Here is an 18,190-nt window from a genome sequence, read left to right on the forward strand (position 1 = left end):
TGATCCAGAAATAGAAAGAACCTTTAGAGCCAACAGACATAAAAAGATGGACCGAAATCAGGAGAATGATCCACCCAAGCAATTGAAGGAGTACTTTACTCCTTCCACATATACCTACTCTCCTTGTATTCAAGTACCCCCTGTGGAGGCCACTCAATATGAAATTAAGTCCAGTATAATCCAAATGTTACCTTCATTTTATGGACTTAGTAATGAAGACCCTTATAAACATCTTGAAGAATTTCTTGAGATATGCTCAACTGTCAAAATTCACAACTTCTCCGATGATGCTCTTAGGTTGAAATTATTTCCTTTCTCACTTAAGGACAAAGCCAAATACTGGCTACATACTTTGGATTCCATGACTATATCAACCTGGGACCAGCTGCAAGGAGAGTTTCTCAAGAAATATTTTCCCATAGGAAAAACTAATCAAATAAGGAAAGCCATAACTAGTTTTTCCCAATTAGATGGAGAAATGTTTCATGAAACATGGGAGAGATTAAAAGACCTTATTAGAAAATATCCCCACCATGCTGTACCCAAGTGGCAGTTAATCCAATGTTTTTATGATGGGCTCTCTGAAAGACATCGACAAATGGTCGATGCATCATGCGGTGGGATATTTATGCTGAAAAGTGAGGATGAGGCATGGCAACTATTTGAAATTTTAAGTGAAAATTCATTACATCATATGTCTGCCTCTATTAGAGATAAACCCATGTTAAACCCAAAAAGAGGTGGAATATATGAAGTAGAAAATGCAATAGATATCCATCAAAAGGTAGATGAACTGTCCCAAAAATTAGATCGTCTTTTAAATACTGGACAATCCCCGATTCCACCTAATCCAATCCAAGAAATTTGTGCATTGTGTGCAAGTCCGAACCATTTTGTTAATGAATGCCCAGCCGCACCTCAATTTCCTAAGTTTGTGCACGAGCAGGTTCAGCAAGCTCAAGTCCAACAAGCTCGCAGACCAGGAAACGATCCATATTCGAACACTTATAACCCTGGCTGGAGAAACCATCCAAATTTTTTCTGGAGACCACAACCAGTGGTTGGTCCTGCCACACCTCGACCTCAATATCAAGACCCAACATATAGGCATGGACCATACCATCAATTTCAAAATGTTCCTCAACCGTCTACTACTGGTCACAGCTCAGCTTTTGAGGAAAAAGTCCTGAAAGCACTAGAAAGATTAGAAGTCAACACTCAGATCCTTAACTCCCACACACAATCCATTGCTAAGCTAGAGACCCAAATAGGTCAACTAGCGACTGCATTCAGTAGGAGGGAAGAAAGAAAATTACCTAGCCAACCCGAGAGCAACCCAAGAGGGCAATTTGTGATTGAGAGTTATAATACCCCAGAAGCTTTTTCTGAACATGCCAAATCAATCATGACTCTGAGAAGTGGGAAGGTCATTGAACACACTAGTAAAACCAATGAGACTGACCCTAAACCTCTAACCGAATCCAAATCACCCAAGAATAAGGAGGACCTGAAAATAGATAAGGAACCAACTGCACCGGAATCATCTTACTTGCCTAAAGCCCCATTTTCGGATGCCCTGAAAGCCCCTATTCCTGCAGATAAGAAGAGAGGAAAACTCGATGAGATGTTGGAATTGTTTAAGCAAGTCCAAATTAATCTTCCCCTTCTAGACGCAATCAAACAGGTCCCTGCTTATGCCAAATTTTTGAAGGATTTGTGCACCCAAAAACGTAAATCTAGATCACAAATCCCAAAGAAAGTACGTCTCACTGAACAGGCTAGTTCTGTCGTCCAGCATGCCACTCCTCCAAAGCTTAAAGACCCAGGAGCCCCCATCATTTCCTGTGTTATAGGAGATTATCACATTGAAAAAGCTCTTCTAGATTTAGGGGCAAGTGTGAATCTTTTACCTAGTTCGGTGTATGAACTTTTTGGATTTGGAGAACTGAAACCCACATCAGTCACATTACAGTTAGCCGACAGATCAATTAAGGAACCACGTGGAATGCTTGAGGATGTCTTGGTCAAGGTAGATGAGTTTTACTTTCCAGTTGATTTTCTGGTTCTCGATATGGAATTAAGTGGCAACCCCAGACAAATTCCCATTATCTTAGGACGACCTTTCCTAGCTACGGCGAATGCATGCATCAATTGTAGGACAGGAGTCATGGACGTATCGTTTGGGAATAAGAAACTGAGACTGAATGTGTTTGGTGCTTCCCAAGGACCATCAATGGATAGTTGCTTCAAAATAGATACACTAGAAGACATTATAGAAGATGCAACACCCACAATTCTAGCACCTGACCCCTTAGATACTTGCTTGGCTCACTTTGGAATGTATGACTTTAAGGGATATATGAAAGAAGTTAACATATTGTTGGATACACCACATGATAAAATCACTCCTCCATGGACAATCAAGTATGAGCCATTGCCCATCTTTTTTTGGTTTTATTGCATATGACGTCTGGCTGAAGACGTAAAACTTAGCGCTTTTTGGGAGGCAACCCAAATTTTTTCTATCTTGTTTTAACTGATCATCATTTTTTTTAAAGAATAAAGGACCACTCTGTATGGAAGAGTCTGTTAATAAACTTGACGTCTGGCTGAAGACATAAAATTTAGCGCTTGTTGGGAGGCAACCCAATGATTTCATATTTTTTTTTACTTTATCGCAGCTGCAGAAATTTAGAACAAGAGCCTATTAATCAATAAAGCTATCTTCAACTTTCGAAGCAAAATTATCTCAGGTGCACTCTCTCCTTTTATTTTCTTTGCTTTTCTACTCCATTGAGGATAATGTAGATTAAGTTGGGGGGGGAATTAATCAAATCCTCGAGTATGGTCAGAAATAATTAGTTTTGTGTATTCAAATTTTATTTTGATCAAGAGTCAATTAGGCATCCTAATAAATGAATGATTAACGGTCAAGATAATTTTAGAGATACTGAGGAATAAATTATTAAGAAAACCCAATGAATGGTAGGGTTTGAACTAGACCAAATTTTAGGAGTGATTCTACAACCCTCTTCTTACTGATCTCAATAAAGAATCTGCTTCATGAAAAATTAGGTGGAAAGATCGAGGTATGTAAAAAAAAAAAAAAAGTCTCCTTAAAAAAAAATTATTAATTAAAAAATTAGAAAAAAAAAAAGAAGAAAAGAGAGAAAAACAACATTGGTCTCCTACAGAGTAACCGGACCCTTTCGCCTAAGTAAGCGTTGTGGTTAGCGTAAAAAGGTAGGCAATGTTATATGTATATATATATATATATAAAAAAAAAGGAGACTAAATTGCAAGAAGATGATAAACCTCTTTCCCATTAAGTTAGAGGATTTAAAGAGTAAAGTGGGGAGTTGGTGAAAGAAAAGCTCTGAAATTTCTTTAGTTAATACTCAACCACTAATTGGGTCAAATTGATAATCCAATGAAATATCTCTTTAATGGTCTGACCAAGTATCATCTACCTTTTGGGATGCCTAACCTAATTATTGATTCAAAACTGAGTCAGTACACAATGCTGATATATCTATTTTACTCGAGGACGAGCAAAATTCAAGTTGGAAGGTGTGATAAACACTTAATTTAAGTATTTTAAATTAAAAAATTATATTTAATTTATCTTATTTATTAAGAATTTGATGTTTCTTTCTATGTTTTACAGGAAAGGTGATCGTCGATACAAAGAGTCCGATTCATAGATCAAAAAGACTCAAGATTGAAGAAAATTGGACTTAAAATAAAATTAAAATAAAAGAAAGATGCATCCGATATTATAGAAAATGAAGATACTATGCAAGGAATCCAAAAAGGATATAGATGTCATTATGAAGGAACTTTTGTTTCTTTTTGGAATATAAAAAAAAAAAGAAAAGGGTTTCACGTGAATTCTTTGGCTCCTGGGCGCGCGTGAATTTTTTTGGCTCCTGGGCACGCGTGACTCCTTTGGCGCGTGAATGCGCGTGAACACGCGGGAAGCTGGCGCGTGAACGCGGTTTGGACGCGGGGCGCGGACGCAGGACGCGGCGCTGACGCGGGCACGGGTGCACATCTCGTGGGTGTGGGCGCACTGCAGACAAGTTCAAAATAAGGAAAAAAAATAATATTTAGAAATATTTTGAAAGATTTGTATTTTTTTAGTCCCACATCGAAAAATCATATAAAACTCCTCCCTCCTAACACCTATAAAAATACTTTTGTACTCCCATTAGAGGGGGAGCCCAGAAATTCTTCTAGAGCCTTGCATAGAGGAATAGAAAGGGACTACTTCATGTGCAGCTAGGCTAGCAGTCTCGGGAGTGAAGAAGAAATTTTGTAATGACACAGAGATGGTTTATTGTTCTAAACTTTTCTGTATTTCTTTATATGCAATAAAGATTATGCTTTTTATTTAAATTGTCATGAGTTCTTTATTTGCTCCCTATCATATGCTTTTATTTATGCTTTCTTGTTAGATTAATATTAGGAACAACTTTTACTTTCCGGAGACGCGTCGTGATCTACGGATATGGAGCGTGCCGAGGAAAGAAGAGTTGTGTACCTAGTCTTTCCGGAGATGCACCGTGATCTACGGGTACGGAGCGTGCCGAGGAAAGACAGATATTTTTCCTAAGATTAATCACATCTATTTAGTTAAAAAAGAGATACAACTCTGCTAGTGCAAATTAATTCAAAACTCCCGAGCTCTTTATTTTTTAATTATCTCAATTTTACGATAATTTATTTTCTAAATCAAAAACAACGCTTCTTTCTTTTATCTTGCAATCTCAACTTAGCCCAAGGTCCCTGAGGATACGTCTCGACTCATCCTACCTACATAGTGAGTAGAGTTATTTTTGGTGCTATCAACGACTACGCATCATACATGTAGAATCTAAAATTTACTATTGAAAAGAAGTAGATACTTCATCAGATATCTTTAGGACATTATCCTCTGACTCACTACTGACCGTCGCTGTGGTAGCCCTCATTCGATCTCTGAATTGAGGATAATCTCTGGCTAGATGTCCTAACTCATCATATCAATAATATCTGATCTTGCTCAAATCCCTTATCCTGGACTTGGACTGCCCTTATCGCGATCTCCTATCATTTCGTCTTCCGCCTCCTACTCCTCCAAAAACTACCAAAGCTGAGCTACCGCCACTTGAGCTCGAAGCTGGGTTCTTCCTTCTGAGAACCTCATTTTGGAGAATCACCACGGTGACTTCATCCATCTTGATAGTACTCTTTTTTACTAGAAGAGCAGTCACTAAAGACTCATATGAAGGAAGAAGCGATACTAGCAAGACCAGCGCTCTGGTCTTCTCTTCAAGTTTCTCATCAATGTTAAGGAGGTCGATGAAGATCTTCTATAAATAGCTAAGATACTCCTGCACACTTCGTCCCTCAGTCATCCACAGCTGGCAGAACTGCCTCTAGAAGAAGAGGGTGTTGGTGAAAGACTTCACTATGTATAACTCCTCGAGGTTCGACCACAGCATCATCGGAGAAGTCTCGTCAAGCACATGGATCACCATCTCATCCATTAGGTACAAGCAGATCGTATTCACCATCTATATCTAGAGCCATCTTCAATCCTGTATCTCCATAGTTGTCGACTTCTCCTCGTACAAGAGAGCGTCGATCAATCCTTACTGGATGAGCACGTACTTCACCCTTACTTGCTACAAGGAGAAATTACTTTTTTCATCAAATCTGTTGATCTCCATCTTGATTGAGCCTGTCTTCTCCATCTTCAATCTTGCTCACCATCGCCGCAATCTGCATCCTGGTACCATCTCTCTTTGATACCACTTGTTGGAGATGTTTGATCAGGACATCACCTTCATAGAACATTTTCGATACCATACGTTGTAGCAAGAAGAAAAAAAATAAAATAGAAACAATCAAATACATGGATCAGTCAAAAAATTCATCTCTACGGAGCATGCAAGCTTCACTATGAAAAAAAAAAAAATTATAAGAGGAGATCACACCCTTAATCTTCGTACACCCAATCTCTCCCTCACAAGAAGCTCTCCCTCACAAAGCTCTCACAAGAACCTCCTGAACAATCGCTATCTACTGTCTGACGATCTACTCGAAGCTTTCTTGCTTCTTCTCTCTGTCGAGGCCTCTCTTCAGGATCTACTGCTATTGAAGCACCCTCTGTTCTGTGCACAGGATTTTGCCGATCGCCCACTGCTACCATACCACTCTTTGTTATCACAGGATCTCTTTAAAGACCTCAAATCGATCTAATCCTGACTCCAATGTAAATTAGGACTCTTCGGATCACCCAAACAAGCCTCTGAAGTGTCGGATCGAGCCTGCAAGCCCCCAGCCACCGTCAGATCATGCAAAAACAATAGGAAACATGGGAAACCCACCTTTGGTTCATAGTGGACCGCGAGGAACGTGAGGAAAACATTCTCATGGTCCATGCCTGCTTCAGTGGATTGACGGTACATGATGGACCACGTGAGATAGTGCGGGATGCACCCTGCATGCGCCCGCCTGGGCCTGGGCCTAGATCGCACCCCACGTGCCCCCATGCATCCGCAAGCTGGGTCGTGCGCTCACACCGTCGTGGCCTCCGTCGGCCCACTGCCAGCCTCCACCGCCTCATGGATCATGCCACCTCCTTCGAACTTCTTCCATGCATAACTTCTCCATCTAGACTCTGTTTGGACTGATCTTAGGCTCATTGGACTCTGTTCATCATCGCATACCTCACTATGAGATCAGTATGGACCAAATATTGAGGTATCAGATTCTGACAATTTCTATCTCGACTCGACATTCGATCTCTTTCTAACTCTGAGAGCTTCTGGATCTCCTCGCCCCCATACCCTAGTGTAATCATCTACTGATCATAGATGGATAGACATGAGAATCGAGTCAGACTGCTTGATCCCATCTCCATCATATGCTGTGCTCCTCCTAACCTGAGACCTGCTCGGGATATCATCTTGCGATAATAAAAATTTTACCCTGCGATATCACCTCTCATTCTCTTAAGTCTCATATCTCATGCTCAATCTACCTTCACTTGGAGCCCAGAGCAACCTTGCTCTAGGCTCCTCCTGGCTTCTGAAGCTTCACTTCGCACTGGGCTCCTTGCTAGGTAGTAGTGTCCTTTCATCCTCTTCTTTTCCTCCAAAATAGCCCTATCACTGTGCAACACCTTCAGGATTCCTCTGTTAGCTACCATCCTGTAGCCTCTCAAATCCAGTATGCTTAGTAAGATAAGATTTCATCTGAAATCGAATATATATTGGATCTCTCTTAATCTTCTCACTACACCATCATGTATCCTCCAGCTGATCGTCCTGATGTCTTTGATCGCATAGCTCGATCCATCCGACAGATAAACAGTGTCCTCACTAGTTTTCAGAGAGTCCAACTGTCTCTCTTTACAACATACATGATAGGTGCATGCAGAATCTAAAATTCACTATTAGAAAGAAGTAGATACCTCATCAGATATCTCTAAGACATCATCCTCTAACTCGCTACTGACTGTCACTATAGTAGCCCTCATTCGATCTCTGAGTTGAGGATAATCTCTGACTAAATATTCCAATTCATCACATCAATAACATCTGGTCTTACTCAAATATCTCATTCTGAACTTGAACCACTCTCGTTGCAATCTTCTATCACTTCGTCTACTGCCTCCTACTCCTCCAGAAACCACCAAAATCAAGCTGCCGCCACCTGAGCTCGAAGCTGGATTCTTCCTCCTAAGAATCTCACTTTGAAGAATCACCATAGTGGCCTCATTCATCTTGATGGTGCTCCTCCCTACTAGAAGAGCAGTCATCAAGGACTTATATGAAGGAGGAAGTGATGCAAGCAAGACCAATACCCTGATTTTCTCCTCAACTTTCTCGTCAATGCTAAGGAGGTCGGTGAGGATCTTTTGGAAGTGGCTAAGATGCTTCTGCATGCTCTATCCTTTAGTCATCTGTAGTTGGTAGAACTACCTCCAGAAAAAAAAGGTGTTAGTGAGAGACTTCGCCATGTACAACTCCTCAAGCTTCGACTATAGCACTGTCGGAGAAGTCTCGTCAAGTATGTGGATCACCATCTCATCCATTAGATACAAGTAGATCGTACTCACCGTCTGCATCTGGAGCCATCTCCAACCTTGCACCCCATGGTAGTTGGCTTCTTCTCACATAAGAGAGCATCGATCAATTCTTACTGGATGAGCACGTCCTTCACCTTTACCAACCACAAGGAGAAATTACTTTTTCTATCAAACCTATTGATCTCCATCTTGATTAAGCATGTCTTCTCCATCTTTAATCTTGCTCACTATCACTGTCAATCTATGTCCTAGTACTATCTCACTCTGATACTACTTTTTGGAGATGTTTGATCAGGACACCACCTTCACAGAATCTTTTTGATACCATGCATCGCAGTAGGAAGAAAGAAAAAATAAAATAAAAATAATCGAATATGTAGATCAGTCAAAAGGCTCATCTCCATAGGACATGCAAGCTTCACTATAAAAAAAAAAAAATTATAAAAGGAGATCATACTCTTAACCCTCGTACACCCAATCTCTCCCTCATAAGAAGTTCTTCCTCACAAAGCTTTGACAAGAACCCCCTGAACGATCGCTATCTGCTACCTGATAGTCTGCTCGAAGCTTCCTTGCTTCTTTTCTCTGTCGGTGCCTCTCTTCAGTATCTACTGCTGCTGAACCACCCTCTGTTCTGTGCACAAGATCCTGTCGATCGCCCACTGCTACCATACCGCTCTCTGTTGCCACAGGGTCTCTTTAAAAATCTCAGATCGATCCAATCCCAACTCCAATGCAAATTTGGACTCCTCAGATCGTCCAAATATGCCTCTTAAGCGTCAGATCGAGCCTGCAAGCCCCCAACCACTGTCAAATCGCATAAAAATAATAGAAAATGCTGGGAACCCACCTTCGGTCCACAGTGGACTGTGAGGAACATGAGGGAAATGTTCTCGCGGTCCACGCCTCCTTCTGTGGATCGACGATCCATGATGGACCGCGTGAGATCACACAGGATGTGCCCTGCATGCACCCATCTGGACCTGGGCCATGCCCCGTGCGTGCCTGCACGTTCGCATGCTGGGCCGCCCGTGCGTCCACATGCTCTACTGCCTCGTGGGCTGTGCCACCTTCTCTAGACTTCTTCTGTGCGTAACTTCTCCATCTAGACTCCATTTGGACTGATCTTGAGCTCGTTGGGCTCCGTTCATCGTCACGGACCTCATTGTGGACTCAATATAGATCAAGTCTTGAGATATCAAATTCTAACACTAAAATCTTAACTAGTTTGGAATTGACAACCTATTCGAAATTGATTCGAATCAAGTTCAAATTGGATTCGATTTGATCCAAAATTGGATTAGATCCTTATAGTCCAGAATTATTAAAACTCTTTCTCTTCAAGACCGACCAAGAGAGGGTTGGGGTGTTGGTTATACCACCCCTCCTCTTGGATGTAGGCATGGGTGTATAGGGGCGCCAAGTTAGGCACCAATCCTATCTCCATTAGGACTCCTCATATGATAAGGGGTGGAAAATTCAAAGCTGATTTGAATTAAGACTCCTAGTCTAATGGGTCATAGAGAGTCATCTATAAATAAGAAGGACCTCTAACCATCAAAGTATATCAATCTGATTGAGTGCTAAGGTGAGAGTAGAAAGGTGTGGGCATCCTAAAGAAAGAGTGTTGTCCTTCTCCTTGGCATGCTGAATTGGGGCTGATCTCCTCTTGGCGTGAAAAGGCTTTTGGTGTTTCAATTACCGATGTGAGGCATCACATCAGAGGCTCTATTTCTCTTTTTCTTACTATCTTCAGAAGGTGCGATGGTCCGAGGCTTCATCCATCTTTCCTATGAGGTTTGGCATGCGCACGAAGTGAAGGCCTATACTTTCAAGCCTCACGAGGTATCGGATTCAAGTAATCTCTTAAGATTTGATCCCTATTCTATTGCAATCAAGATAAATATAAATATTATATCTTCATTAGAATAAAAAAAATTTCAAATCACACCCTGACGATCCGATCAAATCAGATAATTTTTCTTCAACTTGTATCAGAGTCAGATTTGTATGTCATGATCGCATAGACTAATTTCGAGATTTTTTTAATTTTTTTGGTCTGATTATGAATTAGATTTTTTAGTATGATTAAATTTTAATTTTTTTTGATATCTTTAGTATATTTTTTATCTGGTTTTGATCAGAGTATCAGATCGAAATCAGTCCCTGAATCCAATCTACTGAAAATCTATTTTAATAGAAATTTTATGTGCAGATTTTTATACTGAATAAAAACTTAATTATATATGGATTTAAATCTATTTTTGATAGATTTTTTGTAATATAATTCAATTAGAGAATTGATGTTTGAATCAGGCACGGATCTGAATCTGTTTGACAGAGTTTCAGATCTGATTTCAGTGATACATCTGCGTATGTTTGATCATATCTCAAATTAAAATTTTTCTATACAATCATACATATATTTTTAACAGATTTCTATATGATTTTAGAATTGAATTATTTGATTTATATACTGTATAAATTTAGTTTTAGATCTGATATAAAATATATGTCTGATGCCATGATCTAACTGGATTAGATACATGTCATATTTGATATGATCATATTCCTATATGCACACTTAGATTGTTTGATAATATATATGTTGATGTAATTAGTATTAGAAATTAGATTTCTAATCTTAATAGTTCAGTACTCGGATTGGGTTGATCATCAGACTGTCCGATCATCAGAGCAAGTAGGGTTTAAAGATCTTCTCTTCCTATTCCATAGGATGCTCTTATAATATTTAGAGGTGTTATATGATTAAATCTCATGAAGAAAAATAATGAAAAAATTTTAAAATTATTTTAATTATGAATATATTTAGATTAGATCTAAAGTGACTTATGATTAATTATAATTTTAATAAAATAAATTTAAAAATAAAAATTATTTTAAGATCTAAATTATAGATTGCATATGATGTAATCAGTATTGATCTAAAAGTGATCACGATACATTTGATGTATGTATGATATTTAGATCAGATTTATGCATGTTTAATTGTTAAACAGAGATCCCAAAATTAGATTTTAGGATCTAAAAATTGCATGACATATGATGCATACCACACTTAAAATTCTGGTAAAATAGTTTTACAAACTGAAACACATATTTTACATACTTAATTTAAAATTAAGTACTCTTGATTTGAGAACTGAAAGATGTTAAGATACCTCATAAATCGATGGGCTATAGGTTAGTATGAATCAGATCTTCTAACTGTGTTAGATCTAGGGTTAGAAATAAATATCGATCAATTATAGAAATTGATTAAATCTAATCAAGAGTTGAGTTAGATTAATTTAAAATTTTTTTAAGATCAACCTCAATAGTTATAGCTTGATCAAGTCTATATTTTTTGACCATACCAAATGGATCTGATTGTGGCTCAATGATTTAGCCCCAGTCCTTTAATTGATTGAATCAAAACTAATTGACCAATTAGTGTCTAAGACAAGTTCAGTAATATTGCTTGTCAATATAACTGATGGTTTTTAATTGACAATCTGCTTACTTGATCATTTCGATGGTGTCTAAGGCAAGTCGAGACAGATCCTCCCATCGATCTTCCTTATCTAGCTAATTCGATAGATTATGTTTTGATTAGGTCATTAATTGATTCGAGCTGATCCTTGCTATTAAGAAAAATCAATGTGACTGATTTAGGTGTCTCTAGACTAACTTATCTATAATCCTCCTTATGACTTGGTGAAGTCAATGAGAGAATTTATGACTTATTGATTAATCTCTTTTCTTATTCTCAAATTATTAAATCAGTTCAACTGAATTAGATGCCCTTTCGATCAACTTGTCTCTAATCTAATTCTATGACTTGGTGAAGTCAGTGGAAGGATTTAAGACTCATCGATCAATTACTTCTCAAATTATTGAAATCAAATCATTTAAATTATTAGATTTTTAAAATGAGCTAATTATGAAGATAACTAGATCATAATCTCTCATTAAAGTAAATGATAATAGGTTTAATAGTCTAGGTAAGCATTGCAGATCCATAGGCTTGGTGTTTATTTGGATATTGAAATTATCATTCAGTATATGATAGCTCAGTCATGTCTCTTTGATGGATGGTCAAGTTGACCGACCATAGTTGGACCTGATCATTTGTTGGCTAGATAGACTGAGTATTGTCATGTTAATAGTTGAATCTAATCAGGAGTTTCAGTGGAGGCCCTAGCCTACTAAAAAAAATTTAGAGTAAAATTAATTACTAAAAATTATTTTAAAAAATAATTGGTTGAGACCTATCCATAGATGCACATGGATTAGCCAGCCATAGTCAGGTTCGTATGTAGTCTGTATAGATTCTAGTATCTGTTAAGAAATTAAAGTAATTTCTCAAATTGAAAGTAGAGGCTACCAATTTGTATAAAATAATGAAAAGACTTTTAGACTAAAGTCCAAATCTTTAGGATTAAATAATTCATATACTAATAGGTCTTTTATTTTTCTTTCAGTGATGGCTAGTAGTTTATCACTCCACTTACTGTTGGACAGTGACAAGTTTATGAGATCAAATTTTGATAATTGGTATCGAAAGTTGAGAATAGCTCTCGAGCATGAGAGGATCCTATATGTGATTATAGATCCAGCACCTGAAGTACCAGCTCTCAATGCATATGCGATGGTTGGAGATACTTATCAAAAGTGGCTAAATGACTGTATGATAGTACGTTGCATAACGAGAGCTGCTATAAATAATGAATTTAATTATAAACTTATAGATACTTAGTCAAAGAAGATACTTCAAATGTTGAATAAGATTTTTGGTATACTTGAGGATTTGTCCTCAACTGGGCATCGATCCTCTGAGAGAGGAAAGAAAAGGATGGTGCATAAGGATCGTGCTAGGGCTTCTAAGCTCAATCAAACTAACTAATCTAAAGCAGATCAAAGTCAGGCAGAGTACTTATTTTGTAAGAAGTTGGGGCACTGAAAGAGAAATTATCCTTTATTTCTAGCTTTTCTTGATTTGAACAAGCCTAGAAAGAGAAATCAGTAAATGGTTGCTGGACAAGGTACTTATATGATAATATCTTGTAATTTTTTTATCTGTGATATTACTACCTAAGTATTGGATACTAGAAGTCTGATTCATATCTGCAGTTCATTGCAGAGACTTCAAGTAAGTAGAGAATTTGAGGAGAATAAATGATTCTTGAATGTTGGAGATAGAAGAGTTATTCCAGTTTTAGCTATAGAAAAAGTTCAACTTGCTCGCAATTCAAATGCCATTATTTTATATGAGTATCATTATTGTTCATCTTTCTTTATGAATATTATTTCCATAGGCCTTTGGATCAAGGATGGTTATAATTTTTCTATAAAGAAAAGTTAGTATAATATCATTATGAATGGTGTCACAGTTATGAGTAGACAATTAAAACATGGCATTTACATTTTATCATAATTTGTTAGTATAATGTATATATCGAATAAATATCTTAGAATAGATAATATCATGGATGCCTTCCTTTGGCATTGTAGGCTCGATCATATAAATAAGAATAGGATAAACAGGTTATCTAAAGAGAAAATTTTCGATATTAATGATTATGAATCATTGCCGACCTATGAGTCTTGTCTTTTTGAAAAGATGATCAATTTACCCTTTACTGGAAAGGATGAATAAGCCAGTGATGTTTTAGATCTAGTACATAGTGATGTATGTAGACCTATGAACATAGGCATCAGAGGAGGATATTACTACTTTATTATATTCGCTGATGATCTATCGAGGTATGGGTACGTCTACCTTATGAAGCACAAGATCGAATCGTTTGAAATATTCAAACGATTTCATAATGAGACAGAAATACAAACTGAGAAGAGTATTAAAACTTTTGATCAGACCGAAAAGATGAATATCTTTCTAATAAATTTTTGACATATCTAAGAGAGAATAGGATTCTCTCACAGTGGTCCCCTCCTGGGACACCACAACATAATGACATCTCAGAAAGGAGAAATCAAATCTTGTTGGATATGATTCGATCTAGGATGGGGTTTGCAAATCTGTCGATCTCTTTTTGGAGTTATGCACTTGAGACTGCATGCTATGCTCTGAATAACATTCCGAGCAAATTAATCACAAAAACTTCATATGAGATATGGACTAAACATAGGTCGATACTCTCTCACCTTAGGGTTTGGGGTTATCTGACTTATGTAAAATATTTACAGACTGGCAAGCTCAGACTAAGATTTGATAAGTGTTATTTTATGGGATATCCAAAAGAAACTAAAGGATATTATTTCTACCTTGCTGAAGAATAAAAGTTGTTCGTTAGTAATAAGATAATCTTTTTAGAAAAGGAGTTCCTTAGTGAAGGAACTGATGCCTCTAAGGTTAAACTTGATGAAGTTCAATCGATAGAAGAATCGATATAGATCTTTAAAAATATAGAACCGAATTTGATTAGATCAAATCTAGAGCTCATTGTTGAGGCACCTTTAAGAAGATCTAGTAGAGTACCATGTCAGCTGGATAGATACTATAATTTTTTGATCCAAGATGGTGATTTTGTTAAACTCGATGAGAATGATGAAATTTCGATCATCTACATAGATGTCATGCAAAGGTCTGACTCTGAGAAATGATTTGAGATCATGAAATCTGAGATGGAGTCCATTGAGATCAATAGTGTATGAATACTTATTGATCCATCTGAAGGGATTAAATCTATAGGGTGTAAATAGATATTTAAAAGACAAAGAGATGCAAACGGAAAGGTGGAGACCTATAAAGCTTATTTAGTTGCCAAGGGATATCGTCAACATTATGGTATTGACTATAATAAGATATTTTCTCTTGTGACAATAACGGCATACTTTGATTATGAGATTTAGCAAATGGATGTCAAAATCATTTTTTTTAATGAAAAGTTGGAAGAAGAGGTGTATATGATACAACCTGAAGGATTCACATCCACAGATGAATCAAAGGTGTGCAAGCTTTAGAGATCTATTTATGGATTGAAGCAAGAATCTCGAAGTTGGAACATGTATTTTGATAAGATAATCAAAACATATGGCTTCGTTAAAAATGAATAAGAATCATGCATTTATAAATGGGATAATAGTTCTATAGTCATCTTTTTTGTACTGTATGTGGATGACATACCGTTAATGAGGAATGATATTTCTATTTTATAAAGTATAAAGCTTTGGTTGTCATCATAGTTCTCTATGAAAGATTTGGGAGAAGCATCCTATATCCTAAAGATAAAGATCTATAGAGATAGATCTTAGAGGCTGCTTGGATTGTCCCAATCTACGTACATAGATATCACACTAAAATGGTTCAGTATGAAAAATTTTAAGAAAGAATATCTTCTGATAGGCCATGAAATTACTCTCTCTAAGAAGATTTGTCCGATAACTCCACAAGAGAGAGTGTGTATGACTAGAATCTCATATGCTTCGATAGTGGGATCTATCATGTACGCTATAACATATACGAGATTGGATGTGGCACACTCACTAGGGATAGTAAGTAGGTACCAATCTGATCCGAGAGAGAATCATTAAAAGGTTGTAAAGATAATCTTTAAGTATTTGAGAAATACTAAGGGCCAATGGTTTATCTATGGAGACACTGACTTGAAACTTATGGGATATACTTATTTCAGTTTTCAATCAGATCATGATAACAGCAAGAGTGTATCAGGTTATGTGTTTATCCTGAATGGAGGAGCGATTTGCTGAAAAAATTTCAAGCAGCATACCATAGCTGTTCAACTTGCAAGATGAAATATATCACGATATCCAATGCTATGAAAGAAGTTGTCTGGTTGTAGAAGTTTATTAACAAGCTTGGAGTAGCATCCTCCATCGATGGTCCAGTCCTTGTGTTGTGATAGTATTGGAGCCATAGCTCAGCCTAATGAATAGTAGCCCCACCAGAGAACCAAAAATATTTTGCATCATTATCACCTTATATGAAAAGTCGTGAATCGAGATGGCGTCGATCTTCAGAAGATTGACAGAAGAGAGAACTTGATCGATCCATTTGTTAAAGCTTTCAGAATCAAAAAGTTCGACAAACTTAAATGGAAGATGGATATTAGATACTATACCGATTGGCTTTAGTCCAAGTAAAAGTTGTTAGAAAATGTATCTCAAAGTCAATCATTTGGATGATTATATTCTTTATAATTTATATATAAATTATGAATTAATAAAAATTTATTTGATATTTTTTCATCACAAGATGTACATCTTCCTTATTAGAACTCATGTTGTGATGAGATCCTTAGAACTATATGATGATCGATAAAAGAAGATTTATCAAATAGTTCTTAAACATGTTCACGATCAAATGATATGTCATTAAAGGATGATGACGTTCATCGAATGTAGGTCGTTGTGTGCCATATAGGTTGGTTGTCCTCTTAACCAAGAAGTGTGAAGACACTGATATGGCATACAGGTGAGATGTAGAAGTACATCGTTACTGAATAAGTGACTCATTGTAGGTGCTCTGCTGTCAAAAGCAGTTTGCGAAATATATGGATATAAGTGTCCCTCAGACTTGAGATCACCATAGTGACTTGTAAGCAACTCACTGTACTTTAGTGTCAGACTATCTGTATTTCTATTGCAGTGATGGAAGGCTATTAGATATAGTCAAGTACTTGTAAAATCTGTGTGTGGATTAAGATGAGATTGATCCCTCCAGATTACGGGAGTTAATGCATCACTGTATTTCAACTTAGTAAATCCTGAGCCCAGATAATCTATGTAATGGATGAGAAAGGTTGAAATACAATATGGATGACTCATCCAAGATTGACAGTTAAATCCTAGATTTTTCTTGAGCATTTGTGGTCAAAGGGATGACTTATGTGGTAATCATATACGTAGATTCTTGAATATTATCTGACATATATTCAACCTATCCAGATGTCAAAAATTATTACTAGATGATAATTTCAATTAGTACAGAAAATAATTTCTATGTTATCGATTTAGTGTTCGAATCTATAAAGTCACGCACAAAGTCAAGTAACATAGGAAAGAATTGACTTAAGTCTATATATTCAATATTGAAAGTATATGATTTGATTGAATAAATAAATTAGCTTAATTAAAAATTAAATTGAAGGTCATACAGGATTAAATAGTTGACTATGTCTAGCTAGCACTAAATATGAGGTTCAGATTAAACTCCAAAGATGAACAAAATTTAATCTATGATCTAAGGAGTCTATGAGAGATTAGATTTTAGTGTTAATTAATTTTAGATTAGATTTAATTTAATTAGACTTAATTGGATTAAAAATTCAAGTTAGATTTGGTCCTAAAATCCTAAACAGTTTGGGATTGATAGCCTATTCAAAATTGTTGGAATAAGGTTCGAATTGGATTCGATTTAATCCAAAATTGGATTGGATCCTTAGAGTCCAGAATTATTGGAATTGTCTCTCTCTTCATGACCGACCAAGAGAGGGTGGGGGCACTGGTTATGCCACCCCTCCTCTTGGGTGTAGATGTAGGTGCATGGGGGTGCCAAGTTAGGTGCCAATTCTATCTCCATTCGGACTCCTCATATGATAAGGGGTGGAAAAATTTAAAACTGATTTGAATTAGGATTTCTAGTCTAACAGATCATAGGAAGTCATCTATAAATAGGAAGGACCTCTAACCATCAAAGCATATCAATCTGATTGAGTGCTAAGGTGAGAGTAGAGAGGTGTGGGCATCCCAAAGAAGAAGTGCTATCCTTCTCCTTGGCGTGCTGAATTGAGGCTGATCTCCTCTTGGTGTGAAAAGGCTTTTGGCATTCTAATTGCTGGTGTGAGGCATCGCATTAGAGGCTCTATTTCTCTCTCCCTTGCTGCCTTCAGAAGGTGCGATGACGCGAGGCTTCATCCATCTTTCCTGCGAGATTTGATGCACGTGCGAAGTAGAGGGCCTGTATTTTCAGGCCTCACGAGGCATCAAATTCAAGTAACCTGTGGAGATTTGATCACTATTCCACTATAACCAAAGTAAATATAAATGTTATATCTTCACTAGAATAAAAAAAATTTCAAATCATATCCTGACGATTTGATTAGATCGGATAATTTTCCTTCACTG

The 18,190-nt window shown here is 37.1% G+C and overlaps 1 non-coding gene across 1 annotated transcript; it reads right to left on the minus strand.

Moving 5' to 3' along the window:
- Nucleotides 1-433: 433 nt before the first annotated feature.
- On the minus strand, nt 434-539 carry LOC140853055 (small nucleolar RNA R71). The gene has a single exon (XR_012136133.1). It is a non-coding gene; the product is annotated as a small nucleolar RNA R71 (small nucleolar RNA).
- Between the last annotated feature and the right edge of the window lie 17,651 nt (nt 540-18,190).

This window comes from Elaeis guineensis, chromosome 12, assembly GCF_000442705.2.
Source record: "Elaeis guineensis isolate ETL-2024a chromosome 12, EG11, whole genome shotgun sequence".
In the NCBI taxonomy this organism is placed as follows: domain Eukaryota; kingdom Viridiplantae; phylum Streptophyta; class Magnoliopsida; order Arecales; family Arecaceae; genus Elaeis; species Elaeis guineensis.